Source organism: Chelonia mydas, chromosome 24, assembly GCF_015237465.2.
Source record: "Chelonia mydas isolate rCheMyd1 chromosome 24, rCheMyd1.pri.v2, whole genome shotgun sequence".
In the NCBI taxonomy this organism is placed as follows: domain Eukaryota; kingdom Metazoa; phylum Chordata; order Testudines; family Cheloniidae; genus Chelonia; species Chelonia mydas.
Genome location: NC_051264.2, coordinates 4,314,727 through 4,329,440, shown reverse-complemented (window position 1 = coordinate 4,329,440; position 14,714 = coordinate 4,314,727). Strand labels below are relative to the sequence as shown.

General features: G+C 55.2%; 1 long non-coding RNA gene across 1 annotated transcript; it reads right to left on the bottom strand.

The window, feature by feature from the left end:
* Window positions 1-898: 898 nt before the first annotated feature.
* Window positions 899-13,586, bottom strand: LOC114020557. Its single transcript, XR_006287409.1, has 4 exons — window positions 13,310-13,586; window positions 7,037-7,114; window positions 4,547-5,227; window positions 899-1,344 (listed from the first exon to the last, which is right to left on the bottom strand). It is a non-coding gene; the product is annotated as an uncharacterized LOC114020557 (long non-coding RNA).
* Window positions 13,587-14,714: the final 1,128 nt, after the last annotated feature.

Below are 14,714 nucleotides of genomic sequence, written 5' to 3'. Positions count from 1 at the left end.
AACTCTTTGGGGGGGGGGTTATGAGCCAAGTGACCATGGGAAGAGGGGCTGGAGTCAGGGGGTGGCCTTTCACCCCTTGGGAACTGTCACAGACAGGACCGCCACAGGTGTAGCGAATCTCACGTTCTCAGCTGTGGGGGGGGGCGACACCCAACTGGCTCCAGAAGGCTGGGAAGGGGTGACGCAGGTGTTAACAAGTCTGTCGTTCTCAGCTGGGGGGAAATTGGAGCTGGTCCCAGGATCAACGTCATTCTCAGAGGTGGCTCTGAGATTTGAAACAAATGAGGGGTCAGAGCCCAAACCTCGATCCGGGGCCCCCCCCTCCCCATCTGGGCACCCTTGGGATTCAGCTGAGTTTACAAGCTAGGAATTCGGGGAAGGGAGGGGAGACCAGGATCAGGGTTCTGCCCAGATCCCAGCAGATACCATGCCAGAAACCAGTAGAGGTGTGGATTCTTACTAAGCCCCCATGGTGGTGGGGGGCAGCGTGCATAGGACGCATGTCCCACCGAGTGCTGGCTACACAGAGACGTCACCTGTCCAGTGTCTTCTTTTAATTCACCCCAGCCCCACACACTCAGACACACACCCCTTGTAAGACTCACATGACCAGCTCATTAAAAACCAAGCTCTCACACACACCCGCCCCAGACATGTCAGGAGCGTGTCTATGCTGGATGCAACGGGGTCACCGGTCGCTGGCGTGCTGCTGGAAGGGGGAGGTTTGGATCTCAGCCGGCAGGAAGCAGAGGTGTAGCTGGCACTGGGCAAATTCGTAGTGCTGTGAGTGAAATTCTGGTGAGTGAATCACCAGACTGGATCAGAACCGCGGTCCAGCTAATCCGGTATCCTGTCTCCCAGGCGGCCAGCGCCCGCAGAAGGTATGAGAACCCCATAGTTTCAAGTGTGGGCTAATCTGCCCCCCACAAACACACACACACCAGGCCTCATTCTGATCTCTAACAGAGCTCAGTTTAAGCCCTGACACCAGAAATTCAATATCCCTTCTACAACTGTGTCATCACGAATTATAAACCTGGATAGGCTCGATATCCATGTAAATGCCCAGTTCCTTTTTAAAATCTTGTTACATTCTTTGCCTCAAAATCATCCAGTGGCAATGAGTTCCCCAGGCCAATCCCCCATTGGGTGAAGAGGTCTTTCCTTTGTTCGGTTTTGAACTTGCCACCTTTTCCTTCCAGGGATTTACATCAGCCATTTGGTTGATCGGTTTCCCTGGCCAGGTTCAGGATTGCTTATTAGATTGGTTTTCTCTGCCTTGGTCCCGATCCAGGCTGCGGGGGAAGCAACTGGGTTTGGCTTTTCTGGTTGCCCCCAGAATGGCTGGGAAAAAGAAACACAGGCCCTTCAGTGAGCCGCTCGCAGCCCCTTCCAGGAATGCCGGCCCCATTCCTGGGCAGACAGCACGACTGGCAGGACAAAGGGAGAGGGGCCGAGAGAGGGAGACATCAGAGAGAGGCCCCCGCTCACGGGAAGGCGGCCGCGCTGAGCTCCTGGGTTCTATTCCCGCATTCCCCAGCTGAACTATTGACCCGCCTGGCCCATCCCCGGCCGTGCCAGCCTGCAGGCTCCTCCGGGCAGAGGCTTTGTCATCCAAAAGCTCTCTCCAGAACGCCCTTTGTCAGGGAGGCAGCTTGAGTCACACTGGCCCAGCCCGGGCCCGGGGCTAAGATTACGAGGTGTCGCAACAGCGTGGCTTGGGACGCCACCTGCATGCCTCCCGCGCCACCATGCCGAGCCTCTCGCCATGCCCGGCCCGGCTGAGCGGCTCCCCCGGCGCGCACTGAGGTGGTCCGGAATCCCCTTGGGGTGGCCGTTCCACCACCCCGAGTTCACGGGGAAGGGAGGAGCCCAAGGGGAGCCAGCAGGGCCCCCCACCGGAGACAAGTGCAGCCTGGCCGCCATAGGGCCGGCTAGCAGAAGGGCCTGCTGGGAAAGGCTTACCCACTTGGCACAGCCACTGTTTACCGCCTCTCAGGCGACAGCGACACGGGGGGCAAAGGCCTGTGGTCTGTGCAGACGCGACCCTGCATTTGGAGCCTTCCGCTGGAGACCAAGGCTGGGCATTTTTGCCTAAGGGAGTGGGGCACCCAGTTCCCATTGACGTGGGAGCCCCACTCCCCTAGGCCCAGCCCTAAGCCCTCCCCCCAGCTGGCACGGCAGAGCCTTCAGGGGGTCAGCCTGGCAGCCATGGGGATGGGGGTGAGAGTCCCCCAAAGAAAGAAGCCCTCAGCCCAACCAAGGTCTAGTGACCCCTCCCCAGTTCTCTGGTTCTGAGATGCAAGGGAAGAAGCCCCACCCCCCCGCCCCAATGCTGCAGCCCCCCGACACCTCCTACATGCCTCCTGTCAAGCCCCCCTCCGGGCTTGTCGGCCAACCCCTATAATTAGTCAGAGGGGAGGGACTGAAAGCTCACTGTGCAATTTGGCAGCTGTCTCGCTCCGGGGGTGTCATTCTCCTGGGGCTCTCCAAGGCCTCTCCCAAGAACCTTGGCCTGGAATCGGAGCCGCCCCGACGCTCGGCAGAGACAGGCCACCAGGGAGGCAGGGCTGGAGCTGGGGCAAGCTTTGGCAGAGCCAGCCTGGGGCTTGGAGCCCTAGGACGGAGCCCACAAGGGAGTGGCAAGGCTGGGCTTGGGGTCAAAGCACTGAGCCTGGCAACAGGAGACCTGGGTGAATGTCCCAGCTCCGCTCCTGATTCCTTTTGTGCCCTGGGGTTATTTCCCCTTTCAACAGCCCCAGCTGTGATGTCCACAGATGATACCACACAGATGTCTGATTCAGATTTCCCAGGACTGGTGGGCTGGGTCCCCAACTTGTGCTTGACCCCAGTCTGTAGGGGCCCAGATCCTAAACAATATTTAGGCACCTAACTCCTGGCGAAATCTATAGGAGTTATGCACCTAAATATCTTTGAGGACCTGAACCCATAACTCCAAAGCTAACCTGCCCCAAACTCTGGGCACTTCAGACTGTAGACGGACAGACCCATTTCTACGGTTCACAGACGGGGAGCTAGATACCCACAGGTACAGTAGGCTGGATTGGTAGCGTTGCAACCAGCAGGAAGTTCTAGACAAATGCATCCCAAGTTTTGACCCCAAAAGGGAGAAAGGACAGAGACCATGAAGTCCACTAGGTTCAGGACTTCGCTATTGCCATTAATTTTACATGGAAGATGTTGAAATGCTACAGTAGTGGATGATTGTGTAAAACCATCCTAGCTGGGCAGAGAGATACCTCCACAGGATGGGCAGATGGCTAGATTACCATAGATTAAAGGGATTGAGAGCAGAGCAGAGCTTGGGAACATTTTTTTGTTCCCACAGCTAAGATGTCATTTCCATCAAAAACGTTCTTGCAAAGTTTCCAGGTTTCTGGCGCGAAACCAAAGCTCCAGACATTTCTGGGTTTCGGCACATGGAAAATGAAAGGCGTCTTCCAAAACCAGGACATTTTCAGGTTGGGGCAGAAATTTCTCCGGTCTTGGTATTCTTGGCCAGAATCAAAACAAGGCATTTTCTGATCTCACCAAAAACCCAAGAACTTTGGCTGAAAAGGGACATTTCCCTGGGGAAACAAACGTCCGTGGTGATGAAAAAGCCACTTTTCATTGAAAAAATGTTTTGAATGAAAAATTTCTCCAGAGGAGAGAGAGAGAGAGAGAGAGAGGTGAGACTGTGGCTGGAAAGGAGAGAGAGAAAGACAGAAGCTCCCTGTGAAGGCTAGGCTAGAATTCTCTCTCTCGTGCCGTTTAGCAACATGGGCTGGTGTCTCTGGAAGGGGAAAGCGGCGGTGCAGGGAAGTGTCTCCTTCTCTAAATGTCACAAATGCTTCTCTCCACAGCCTGTAAGGTCACAAGCCATGAGACACTTTCCCCATTTAACTGCCCAGCGAGCCAGCCCTCGCCAATGTTGCTGAATCAGACAGGCAGCCCGTGGGTATTTCAGGAAGGCTGGGCCGGGGGTGTCTGACACAGGGGTGAGAGAGAGAGAGGGGTGTGGGGGGCGGGGTGTGTAATTGGAATGGGCCGACAGGCTCTGCAGAGCAGCTGGCATGCAGAGGGTGGGGACAAGGGCTCTCCAAACAGATCGTCCCTCTTCATCCCACAGAAGCAACAGGAACTTACTGTACCAGCATGGCCTGGGCTTGACTTGACACCCTGATTTGGCAAGGGGCTGGGCTCCTTGCTGAGACCCTTGTCCTTGAAAGGCCAGGAGAAGGTGGGAGTGGGTGTCTGAGCCTTTCCCTGGGTACAAATCCAGCTCAGCCCGTGTGTGACCAGAGCACAGCATGGTCTTTGGCGGCCGAAATGAAACGAGTGCAGTGGGTCTCAGCCCAGCTCCCACTGTGGCAGGCAAAAACAACCAGTGGGTGCCAGACGGCCGCCTCGCTGGCGTTGCTAAAGGACTGAACTTGTTTTTTCACGATGCTGTTTCATAACCCCAGCCCTGATGCTTCCTGGATCCAGCATTGCACCACTCATTCCTGGCACCCTTTTCCCTGCCACTCCTAGCTGGTGTTACCTGCTCTTGGTTGCTCCACGCGAGATCAAGGCACAAGCAGGCGAGCGAGTCCAGCAGCAACCAGCTAATGAGCGAACATGGGGAGAAGGCACCATGGCATGAAGGTGCTAGGAACCCAGATCCATTCTGTTTCTGGCTCTGGTCTGCCCAGCATCCAACGGCTACAGAACCTTGAGCCATTTGCCATCCGTTGTGCCAGCTGGGGCGATGGCTAGAGACGGGCTAACAGCTCCTGGGGATAAATAAATAGCATTCCTGTCTCTGCAGGGAAATCCCAGCCAGGGTCACACTGCACGGGGGTAGAGGGGAACGGAGCAGTCAGCAGGAGCCCAGCTAAAGCGGCGCGAAGGGCCGTGCTCACATTTGATGCTGTCCTGAGCGTCTAACGCAATGGCCCTTCGCAGAGCAAAGCTGGGCAGAGCTGCCCGGAGGGAGAAACAAGCTAGTCTGGACCCAGGAAGAAAAGATCTCACACACACTCCCCACACTGAAAGTCCAGGAGGTCCTGGGATGGAGGGAGAGCCTGGATCCAAGTCATGTCACCTTGCATCTCATGCTGTCCCCTACCCCAATGCAAAGGAACTCCGATCTGGTGGGGTTTTCCACGCGCCGGGCACCGGGACCAAGGACTGCACGAGAACCAGATCCAAACCCAAATCCTGGTCCTGGAGGCAGGCTTCCCTGTCAAATAGATAGGGATATTGGGTCCGGTCCTTCGGGGGGGTGTAGATAGCGACAGGACTCTACCAACTTCAGTGGAGCGACCGCTGCTGGGGATCAGGTCCATTGACTGCAACGGAGTGACACAGATTGACACCAGTGGCAGATCTGGCTCTGAGCTAGGTGGATTCACACCAGCTGGGGATCTGGCCCGTGCTGTCTCACAGCCCTCCCACCCGCCACCTCGCGTACCCTCACGTCCGGCCATGGGCGCTGGGAGCCGCCCCAGACCCTCGGCTGACCTGACTCCCTGCCAGTCTGCTTTTCCTGCAGCCGGCACCACCGCCCAGCAAGGCAGGGGGCTGGGGGCTTGACTCTGATCTCAGTCACCCGGAGGTCAAGAGGGAACGGCACCATTGTCGGCAATGGAGCCAGGCCAGGGCAAAAGGCAAGTTAAGTGAGAGCAGAATCCGGCCCGGTGACATCTCGGCGTCCTTGGTTGCCTTAGCAGACAGCGCCTGCGTGAGCATGTTTCCTTGCTGTTTGCTGTGCGGGTGGGTGTCTCACCTGCAGGTGGGACGGATTGCCACGTGGAGGGCTTGTGTCCGGTGCATAGTTATTTGGGTGGGAGTTTTGTCCCCGTGTGTACGTCGGGATGTGTGCGGCTGCACGGCGTGACCCCCATTGTGCATTCGATTGTGTGCACGACTTTAATAGGCGGAATGTTGGACGGGGGATGGGACAGCATGCATGCATGTGTGAGACGTGCTGTGTATTTCGTTGCATGGATCTAGGTGTGTATGTTGTGGCTGTATACACACACACACACGTGTGTGTGTCTTTATTTTTGTGCAGTGTGTCTGTCCAGCCTTATTGTCTACATATGTGTTTGCATCTCTCGCTGTGCGGCACCTGCTGTATGTGCATTGCACACATCCTGTGTATTGTGCCCCATGTGCACACACGTGTGTCAGGCTGGGGAGAGATGCGACCGCAGTTTTTTGCAACCCTGGGCTTGCTCTGGCTTCAGCTCGCCCACCCCTGTCACCAGCTCATGTTCATCCCCCACTCACAGGTTGGAAATTCCCCGGGTCCTGCCATGCATGAACATTCCCAGCGCGAGCCACCAGAGCAGAGGGCCCTTTGCAGCTCAAATTCCCCAGCAACCCTCTCAGAGCCTGCCTGACGAGGCCCCCTCCTTCCCCGTCCACCCACCGCCCGGCTATGTTAGCGTGTCATTAACCCACCTTGTCATGCTGACCTGGAGAACCTGAGCGACTCACCCCCGAGTTCTGCGCCCAGGCCTTTTGCCACGCTGCCGAACTGGGACAAAGCCCAGCTTCACCTTGGACACATACTGGGGGCATTATCCTCCTGGCCAGAGGAGAATAATAATTCTCCTCGCCCCTTTTCACGGGCCCAAAGACAGCAAGGGAGAGCAGAGCCAGGGAAGGACTCCACATCGACACTGGGCCGGGAAGGGAACCCGGCGTCCAGGTCACAGGTGCTAGCCCATAGCCCTGTGACCATAGTGATCTGGTTCTAACAAACACCCCAAAGGCAGGTTTGGGGGCATTTCGTTAAAGTCACAGTGCAGCGTTGGAGACGGGACCCAGGCGTCCTGCACCCTGAACACAGGCTCTCAGGGATCCGCCGGGGCTCCGTTCCAGCAAGCAGCTTGAAAGAGGATTCATCACGACACGGCTCAGAGCTGGGAAGGGAACCCAGGAGTCCTGATTTCTAGCACTGTGTCTGACTCGTAAACCCTTCCTCACCCTTCAAAGCATTTAGGTTCAGATCCAACAAACTCCTCAAACTCTGGGTGCTCACCTGTAGCATCAAATCCCTCTAGCGATTGGCAGAGTCAGGTATCTCACAAGAGCATCCACAACGCCAGGGTCTTCTCCTCTGAAAGTGAAAGGGAGACATTTCACGAGTTAACCATTCGTGCTCCTGATAACTCAGAAATAGTTTGGGGTGAGTTTGATTGGAAGGTTCAGCGGAGGGTGGAATTCCTATTTCATCCCCTTAACTTTGACCCTATCAGATAGATGGCCTGGGTCTAAGGTGGCAGCATGGGCTAGTGGTTCGAACAGTGGTAGCCAGTCAGGACACCTGGGTTCCAATCTCAAGTTTGGGAAGAAATGTAGCCTATATGTTTAGAGCAAGGGACTGGGAGTCAAGACTCCTGTGGTCTATTCCTGGCTCGGCCACTGCCTTGCTGGGGGCCCGTGGGTGCAAATTGTAGCAGCACCCTGTGCCTTGGTTTCCCCCATCTGTCAAACTAGGATAATACCCAGCTATCCCATGGGGGGCGGGGGGGTGACTGCAAGGCTAAATTAGTTAACTCGCTGCTAAGTGGTGCAGCTAGTTTGCTTTCCCGGGAGCCAACAGAGGTGTAAGCCATTTCTCCATCAACTACTCAGCGGGTGTCGTCTCTTAGGTACCAGGGGTGGCTTTAGCAACGCAGCCAGTTCTTAGGGCAACATTACCAGCCAGATAGCACCCACCAGGGAATCCGTCTCTTTAAGCAGGCCCTGCTAATCGGTGAACAGCTCATTAAGGAGGAGCGGGTTGTGATTTGGGGATGGATGTTTACAGGGCAATTCCCCCACCCCTCGCAAGCACCATTCCAGAAGGGGCTTATTTAAAGCCGATTTGCGCTTTCTGCTGGGGGGCAGCACTTTCCCCAGGTTACAGAGGAGAGAGGAGACAGGGGATAATTTACCTGCAGAGCGGGGAGATATGCAAAGCCCTGGGAGGTTAGCTAGTTCCTGAGCGGGCGAGGAGCTGGGCTGAGAGAGTCGCTCTGGACTGGATCACTTCCAGCAGGGACTGGGATGGGGACCCGCAGAGTATATGTATTGAAAGCAGAGCCATGTGGGTCCAAAATGATTGGGTCCCCCCTTAAAGGGTGTCCATCCCTCCCCGTGCATCAGGCGAGGGGGGCCTAGAGGAAGCTGGGGGAGGTGCTCGAGTTCAGCATTCAGCCCCGGGGGGGGGGGGGGGTAAGAGAGAGGGGGTTGCGTCCAGCCCCCACCCCACAGAGAATATACAGGCAGGAGAACTGCCTGATGGTGGATCCACATTCGAGCCTCCCTCCCACCACATGGGGGACAGAGATCAATCAATTTCAGAGACAAAGTTAATTAAAATGGGGGGGGCACTGGCACAAAGCAATGATGGACCAGGCTGGGGGCAAAGGGGGGCAGGGCCTCTGACACAGGCGCCTGGGAGAAAGGGGGCTGTTGAAAACCATCCCCATCAGGGCGGGAGATAACGCCGGCCCGGCTTTGTCTGGGAAGGATGACAGGGGGCGTGGAGGGGCCCCATTGCCCCTTTCTCCCTCCCTCTCTTAGGGCCGGGAGAGCAGGACTCTGTCTCCCCAGGCTGCTGCGGGTCTAAGGTCACCGGAGGGAGATTAGATTCAGATTCACCGAAAGGCCCAGTTCGCCCCATGTGAAAAACCCTTTGTCGCCATGAAGGGAGGCGCTCCCCCACCCGCAGGGAGCAGAGACCCGGGATAGGAGGGCCAGGGAGGGGGCATGGGGAGCTGGAAGCCCCTTTACTCTTAGGAGGCAGCTTCTGGTGCTTAGAATCACAGAAATGGAGGCAGGGCCCAGGGGTGTTTGTCCAACCAGTTCTTAAAAACCTCCACTGAGCGGGATTCCCCCCGCTTGGATGCCTCTTCCAGAGCTAAACTCCTCTTACAGTTAGAGAGACTAGGGGAGTTACAGTTCAAAAGTTTTTCCTGTAACAACTAACTAAAATCACCCTGCTACAGATAAAGACCACTGCTTCTTGTTCTCCCTTTAGTGGGCATGGAGAACTGATCACTGTCTTCTTTATAACGGCCCCTTATTTGAACTTAGATCTCCACGCCTTAACCACAACAAGACCATCTCTTCTAGCTGCTTTCGATGCCCTCGGTCTTGCGTCTATTCTCAACAGCCCCAACCGGTGCCAAAAAGGCAGACAGACTTGCAAAAAGTTTCTGATCCCGGCAGGCGCGTGCGACACAGGTCGGCTCTGGTGTCCCCGGGCAGAGCGCGGTGTGTCAGAGGAATGCACTCTGACAACCTTCCCTTTCCAAGGAGTCTTGCGAATGGTTCAACTCCCAGCCAGTATTAACATAATAAACAACCCAGGAGGAGGAATTCTCGTTTGTTTAACCAACAACAGCGATCTCAGTGCCAAGGCTGACGGCAAGTTCAGTGATGCACCCAGGTTAGCAGAGAGCCCCGACTGGGGTAGGGGTTAGTGGTGCTTTTCTGCATCGCGTGGGCCTTGAAAACATGCGTCAGAGGCCTGGCCATCCCTCAGAGAACCATGTGGCCGCTAATTTACGCCCCGGGCATGTGCACTGTGGGCCTGATTCTCCCCACACTGCGGGCCTGATTCTCCCCGCACTGCGGGGGACACAACAGGAGTGGCTCCATCAGCTTCAGTGGGTTTGGGATCAGGCCCTGCGCCCCCAGAGTAAAATCCTTGAGCCACTGGACTCACCGGAGAGGCGCCTGATTAACACCCGTGAAAGTCAGAGCCATATCAGGCCTTGTGGTTTCGGATTAACTCTACCCCCAGAGCAGAACCATCCTCTTGGTCAGCTCGGTGGTACCGGGCAACACAGACACATTTTAAAGACGGGCCTCGCAACAGAAACCCACAGACCCAAACCTGCTTCTGCCCAGACCCAGCGCCACATTGTCTGTTACCCATAAGCCTTTGGGGCCCCGGCTCAGTGCATTCTCCGTTACCCAGAAGCACCCGCCCAGAACCAGGGGGACGGTGCCTCCCCCCACCTCTTTTTAACAAAAGAAACATAAGCGCAGAATTCATGTCCCCACAGATTTTTGTTCCCCCACAGAATAATAGATTCTGCCGGGGAGGCATGGCAATTACACCTTCCGCCTGCCAGGGGCTGGTGTGGTGCCAGAAGAGAAGGCAGCTGGCTCATTGCCAGAGCAGCCACCCACGGAGAGGGAGGAGATGCTTTGGCCTTGGCCTCCCCACTTCTACAAAGGTTCCAGTACCCTTGCCCAGAAGAAACAGGAGGGGAGTCTTGTTTGCTTCCAGCTGTCCAGTTCATTAGCCTTCAAATGGGCATAGTAAGAACAATTCACATAGCAAGCCGCATCCCAATCCAATAACCCACTTATACAACCCTGGAGTCACAAGACGCTGGAGTTAACTTTACAGGCTGAGTTCAGCTCCAGCGGAGTCACGTTGAAGTCAGTGGGGTCTCTCGGGGGTAAATAAGAGCCGAATCAGACCCTACGTTTAACATATACCAAGCATTCACCCGAGAGTCACTTTTCGTGAGCATTTCAGGAATAGCTATTGTCGTTATTCGCGTCTCTGGCACGTTTCATCTGAAGATCTCCAAGTTTTCCTCTACATTAATTACACCCCCACCCAATATGAGGATACCCCCTGTCCCACTAAACACAGGCACAAGGAGGCGAAGGAACATGTCCAGGACAACAAAGAGGAGGGACTAGAACCCAGCAATTCCCCCCCACTCCAGCACCTTGCCAACCACTAGACCATACTCCCCTTCCAGAGCTGGGAATAGATCACATCCATCCTCCTGATTCCTCAGCCTGCCCAGTCTAACAAATATTTAGATCATGCTCCTCACCCAGATTGGTGTGGTGGGGGAACACAAAACAAAAACCAGAAGTTCTGGCTCCCAGTCCCCACTGCTCTAACTACTAGACAACATGACCCTCCCAAACCTGGGGAAAGAACGCAGGTGTTCTGGCTCCCCGCCCTTGCACCCATTCCCTCCTCATGTCAGGACAATGGCAGTCAGGAAATCATCTCTAGGCTTTATTTTCAGGGAAAGTGCATCTGGCACACACCCTGGGAGCCGGGAGAACCTCCCTGATGTAATCTTTCAAGGGCTGGTTCTTTGTTCTCATCCAGTTTCTCTGGCATAATCTGGCTTTGATCTAACTAAACATGCCTCTGTGCAAAGAAAACATGAAGACGGATGCAATTATGAATGGCCATTCCCTCCCTGCTCTGAGCTAAGTACGTTTTATTAAGGGAGAATCACCGAGCCACAGAACACACAGAGCCCTCACCTCCGCATATCCCCCAACATACACCTACAAAGCCTTTACTTGAAATGGGCCTGAAATCGCAATATTTCTATTAAGAAAGCTTCCCCAGCATGTGGAAGAAGAGGGTGACTGGATCCATCGCTTTGGTTCTATTAGCCCTGGAGACAGAGAACGCCCAGGGCTGAACTGTGATAAGTATTTGTTTTGGGGGGGTCACCAGATGGCGCTCTTTCACATAGTCTTACAAGTTTGTTTTCTTGGCAGGTGCGTGAGCAAGATTTTAGTCTTGGAAGAAACACTGCATTGGGGTTAATTCTGTGATGCTGTTTCTTCTAGGGGCAGTTCTTCCATGTAACAAAGGAGTTTGCGCTCTGCCTTAATCGCACTAACTAGAGTCAATTTTGGGGTGCAGAGTTGCTCCCTGGGCCGAGATTTCTGAAAGAAGGGATGGCCCAAGTGCCATTTGCAACCACCTCTCTTCCGGGTCTAGACTATAAAGTCTGAACAAGCAAGTTTCACTAAGCAGATCCCCAGATTCTGCCTCATTAACTTCTCCAACAAGAGACGAAGACGCAAGGCTGCCTGCCCCATAGACCAGCTGTTGCTCGGCAGAGGGGAACGACAGTACAACAGGAATTCATGAACAGGCCACTTGACCGGTTTTGAGCCTGTTTTTCTCTGGTTCAGCTGGTGTCTGGTAGCACGCCTGGAGGGTGCCATTTTGAAGAGCATGTCCCCACCGGCAACACGACCTTGCCCCGCAGGATGAGTCCCAGGTTGCTGCCCGGGGGGGGGGTGGGGGGGGGGGTGCTCTTCAAAATGGCATCCTCCGTGCAACATGACCTCGCATGCACCAGGCTTGATCTCCTGTGTCTGGCAGAGACCTGTGCTCCCCGCTCGGCTCTGCAGATGTTATTAAGAACCAGCCCAGGATGCAGTAAAGCTGCTCCAGGAGGGCGTTAGCTGACTCTTTAGGGGCACTGAGCCCTCCACAGCTTGGACTCTGCAGCCCCTCTGTGTGCTGAGAATTAAATCTCCTCCCTAGCTCCCACCCTCCTCCCCTCCCCCAGCAAGGAAACGTGGAATGCAATCCCCTAGGGCACTGGGGCAAAGAAAGCCCAGGCCGGAGGCTTTAAGAAGGCCTGTCAGGGTGTGGGGGGAAGGCACAGGCAGGCAACCGGCCTTTCAAAAAGGAAAGCGATTCCCACCGTGACAAATGGTTTAATTATTTCAGAGGCCGCTTCCGAATGGGAGAGCGCAAAGGCGGAACGGGCCCCTGCGAGAGCAAAGGGCAAACCCCTAACCCCTGACAAAGCAGCAGCAGGAGAGAGACTGGAGGGTCAGGAAGATGATGCCTTAGGAGCTGGATTCCACAGCGTTTAGAGGGGGTGTACGCAGCCCCCTCCCCATGCCGATCTGGAGCGAGGTCGCGTTATTGTTTCACTTGATTGGGCCTGAAACCCACAAGCCTGAAGGCCTTGGGGAAGGAGGGAGGGAGTTGCCAAGTTTGGCTGGACGTATTCCTGGAGGTTTCATCACATGACATAATCTTTCATTACAGAGTAAACTTTAATTCTGGGCAATCCTGGAGGGTTGGCAACCGAGGCAGGACATCGGAGCTTTGGAATCCAAACCCAGACCCAGCTGGGACTGCTGCAGCTGGCCTCTGAACAGGACAAAGCGAAAGCCCAGTGCTGAGCACCCTGGCAGCACTGGGGAGAGGACAGGAGAATCCTGCCCTAGTCCCTACGCTGATGGCCCCATTTGCAGGCGCTCAGGTTTCCAAGAGGTCTCAGCTCCTGTTTGACATGTGCCTGGAAAAATCCCCTTTAAACTCAAACCGCTGCTCAGCGCGGCTATGGGGGCTGTCCCCAAATTCTCTCTACCCAGCTGATTCACTAAGATACGCCTGGCACTCTAGGCACATGGCGCAAACTTTACAGAATTCACAGCCAGACAGAGGATCTCTGTCCAAAAAGCAGATATTATCCCCAGAATTTAAATTCCTTCCCCCCCCCCCCACACACACACATACCAATCCATAGGATTTGCCATCACTTAGCTCTTCGGCTCAAGATACTGAGGCTTGTGGGGCAGCTTTGAAGGACCTGGTTCAATACCCAAGATTCAGGCATTACATTCCCCATCATCCTAGTCACCCCCAGAGCATGTGCAAGCCCTTAGTGCTCTGTTTTATACCCTGCAGGGGCTCCCATCATGCTCTGCTCTTAAAGGGGTACTCTCACCTGCCAAATTCTGCCTTCTTTTCCCTTTGGGTAGTAGCCACTGGTACAAGGAGGAGGGACAGAACAGAGTACACTGATCCAACATGCAGAAGAGCAGAAGAAAGGCCTGGATCCTCACCGGGTGTAAATCAGCCTTGGTCCATCCATGCCAATACCAATTTACAGCAGCTGAGGATCTGGCCCACTGCCAGCCAATGGGGCAAAGAAAGACCAGCACCATTTCAGGGAGCCCGATCTGCTTGGGGGTCAGGACTTTGGAGGCGGACTGTGGTGTGGTGAGGCGTTTCTCGGTGTGTCATGTCCAGCAGGATGCTGCAGTCCGTGGAGTCCCAGCCCAATTCGAGAGGCCAAGCTGAGTCCAGCAAGCTAATAAAGAAGAGGAACAACCAGGGAGGATTGAATCAGATCCTCCTCGGAAGCCCAGCCTGGCTGAGAAGCGGCCAGGAATCTAGTTGGTCTCGGGCTAACAATGCAGCATTTGTGTCTTTTCCCCAGGCGGTTGGCAGGGCTGGTATTAGCTGGGGCTTTTCGGCACCCTCTGGGCCCCTGCGTGGTCTTTGATTGTTGTTACGCTTCGCGCCAGCCGGGCTGGAAGAGCTTGTGTTGTAATTAGAATCAAAGGATGTGATTTTACAGCCAGGGGTCCCGGCCATGCCCAGTCCAGGAACCAGAGAGTAAACGGGGCAGGGGGAGGGGAAAGAAAGAGATTGAAGGAGCCTCTCACCCCTCGGGACATTTCAAACCAGGCTGGGAAACGGCTCTAGAACGGGGCGCGGGGCGAAGGAATTGTTATTACTGGGGTTCCACCAGCGCCCCTCCTGACAAAGTCCCTTCCCCAAATAGCTCACAGGCTACAGCCGGAAAACCACAAAGAAAGGATTATAGTATCCCCATGTCACAGATGAGGAACTGATTAAGTGACTCACATGGGCAGCACGTGGCCCTGGGTCACAAGGCCCCCCTCCCTCTCAGAAGGGGGTGACAAGTGGAGATGGGGGGGGGAAGAGACACCCCCTGCATTGCTTCTTCCACACACTGAGCACAGGACTGCCCTCTGCAGCATGTCCGCAGGTGCATCGTCCCATCTAGGTCGAAAGCGCTCAAGCTTTTGGTGCCATCATCGCGTCTTGCTCTCCGCCTGCTATCCAGGCCACACTTTCCCTTCCTTTAATTCCACCCACTTACTCTGAGCGG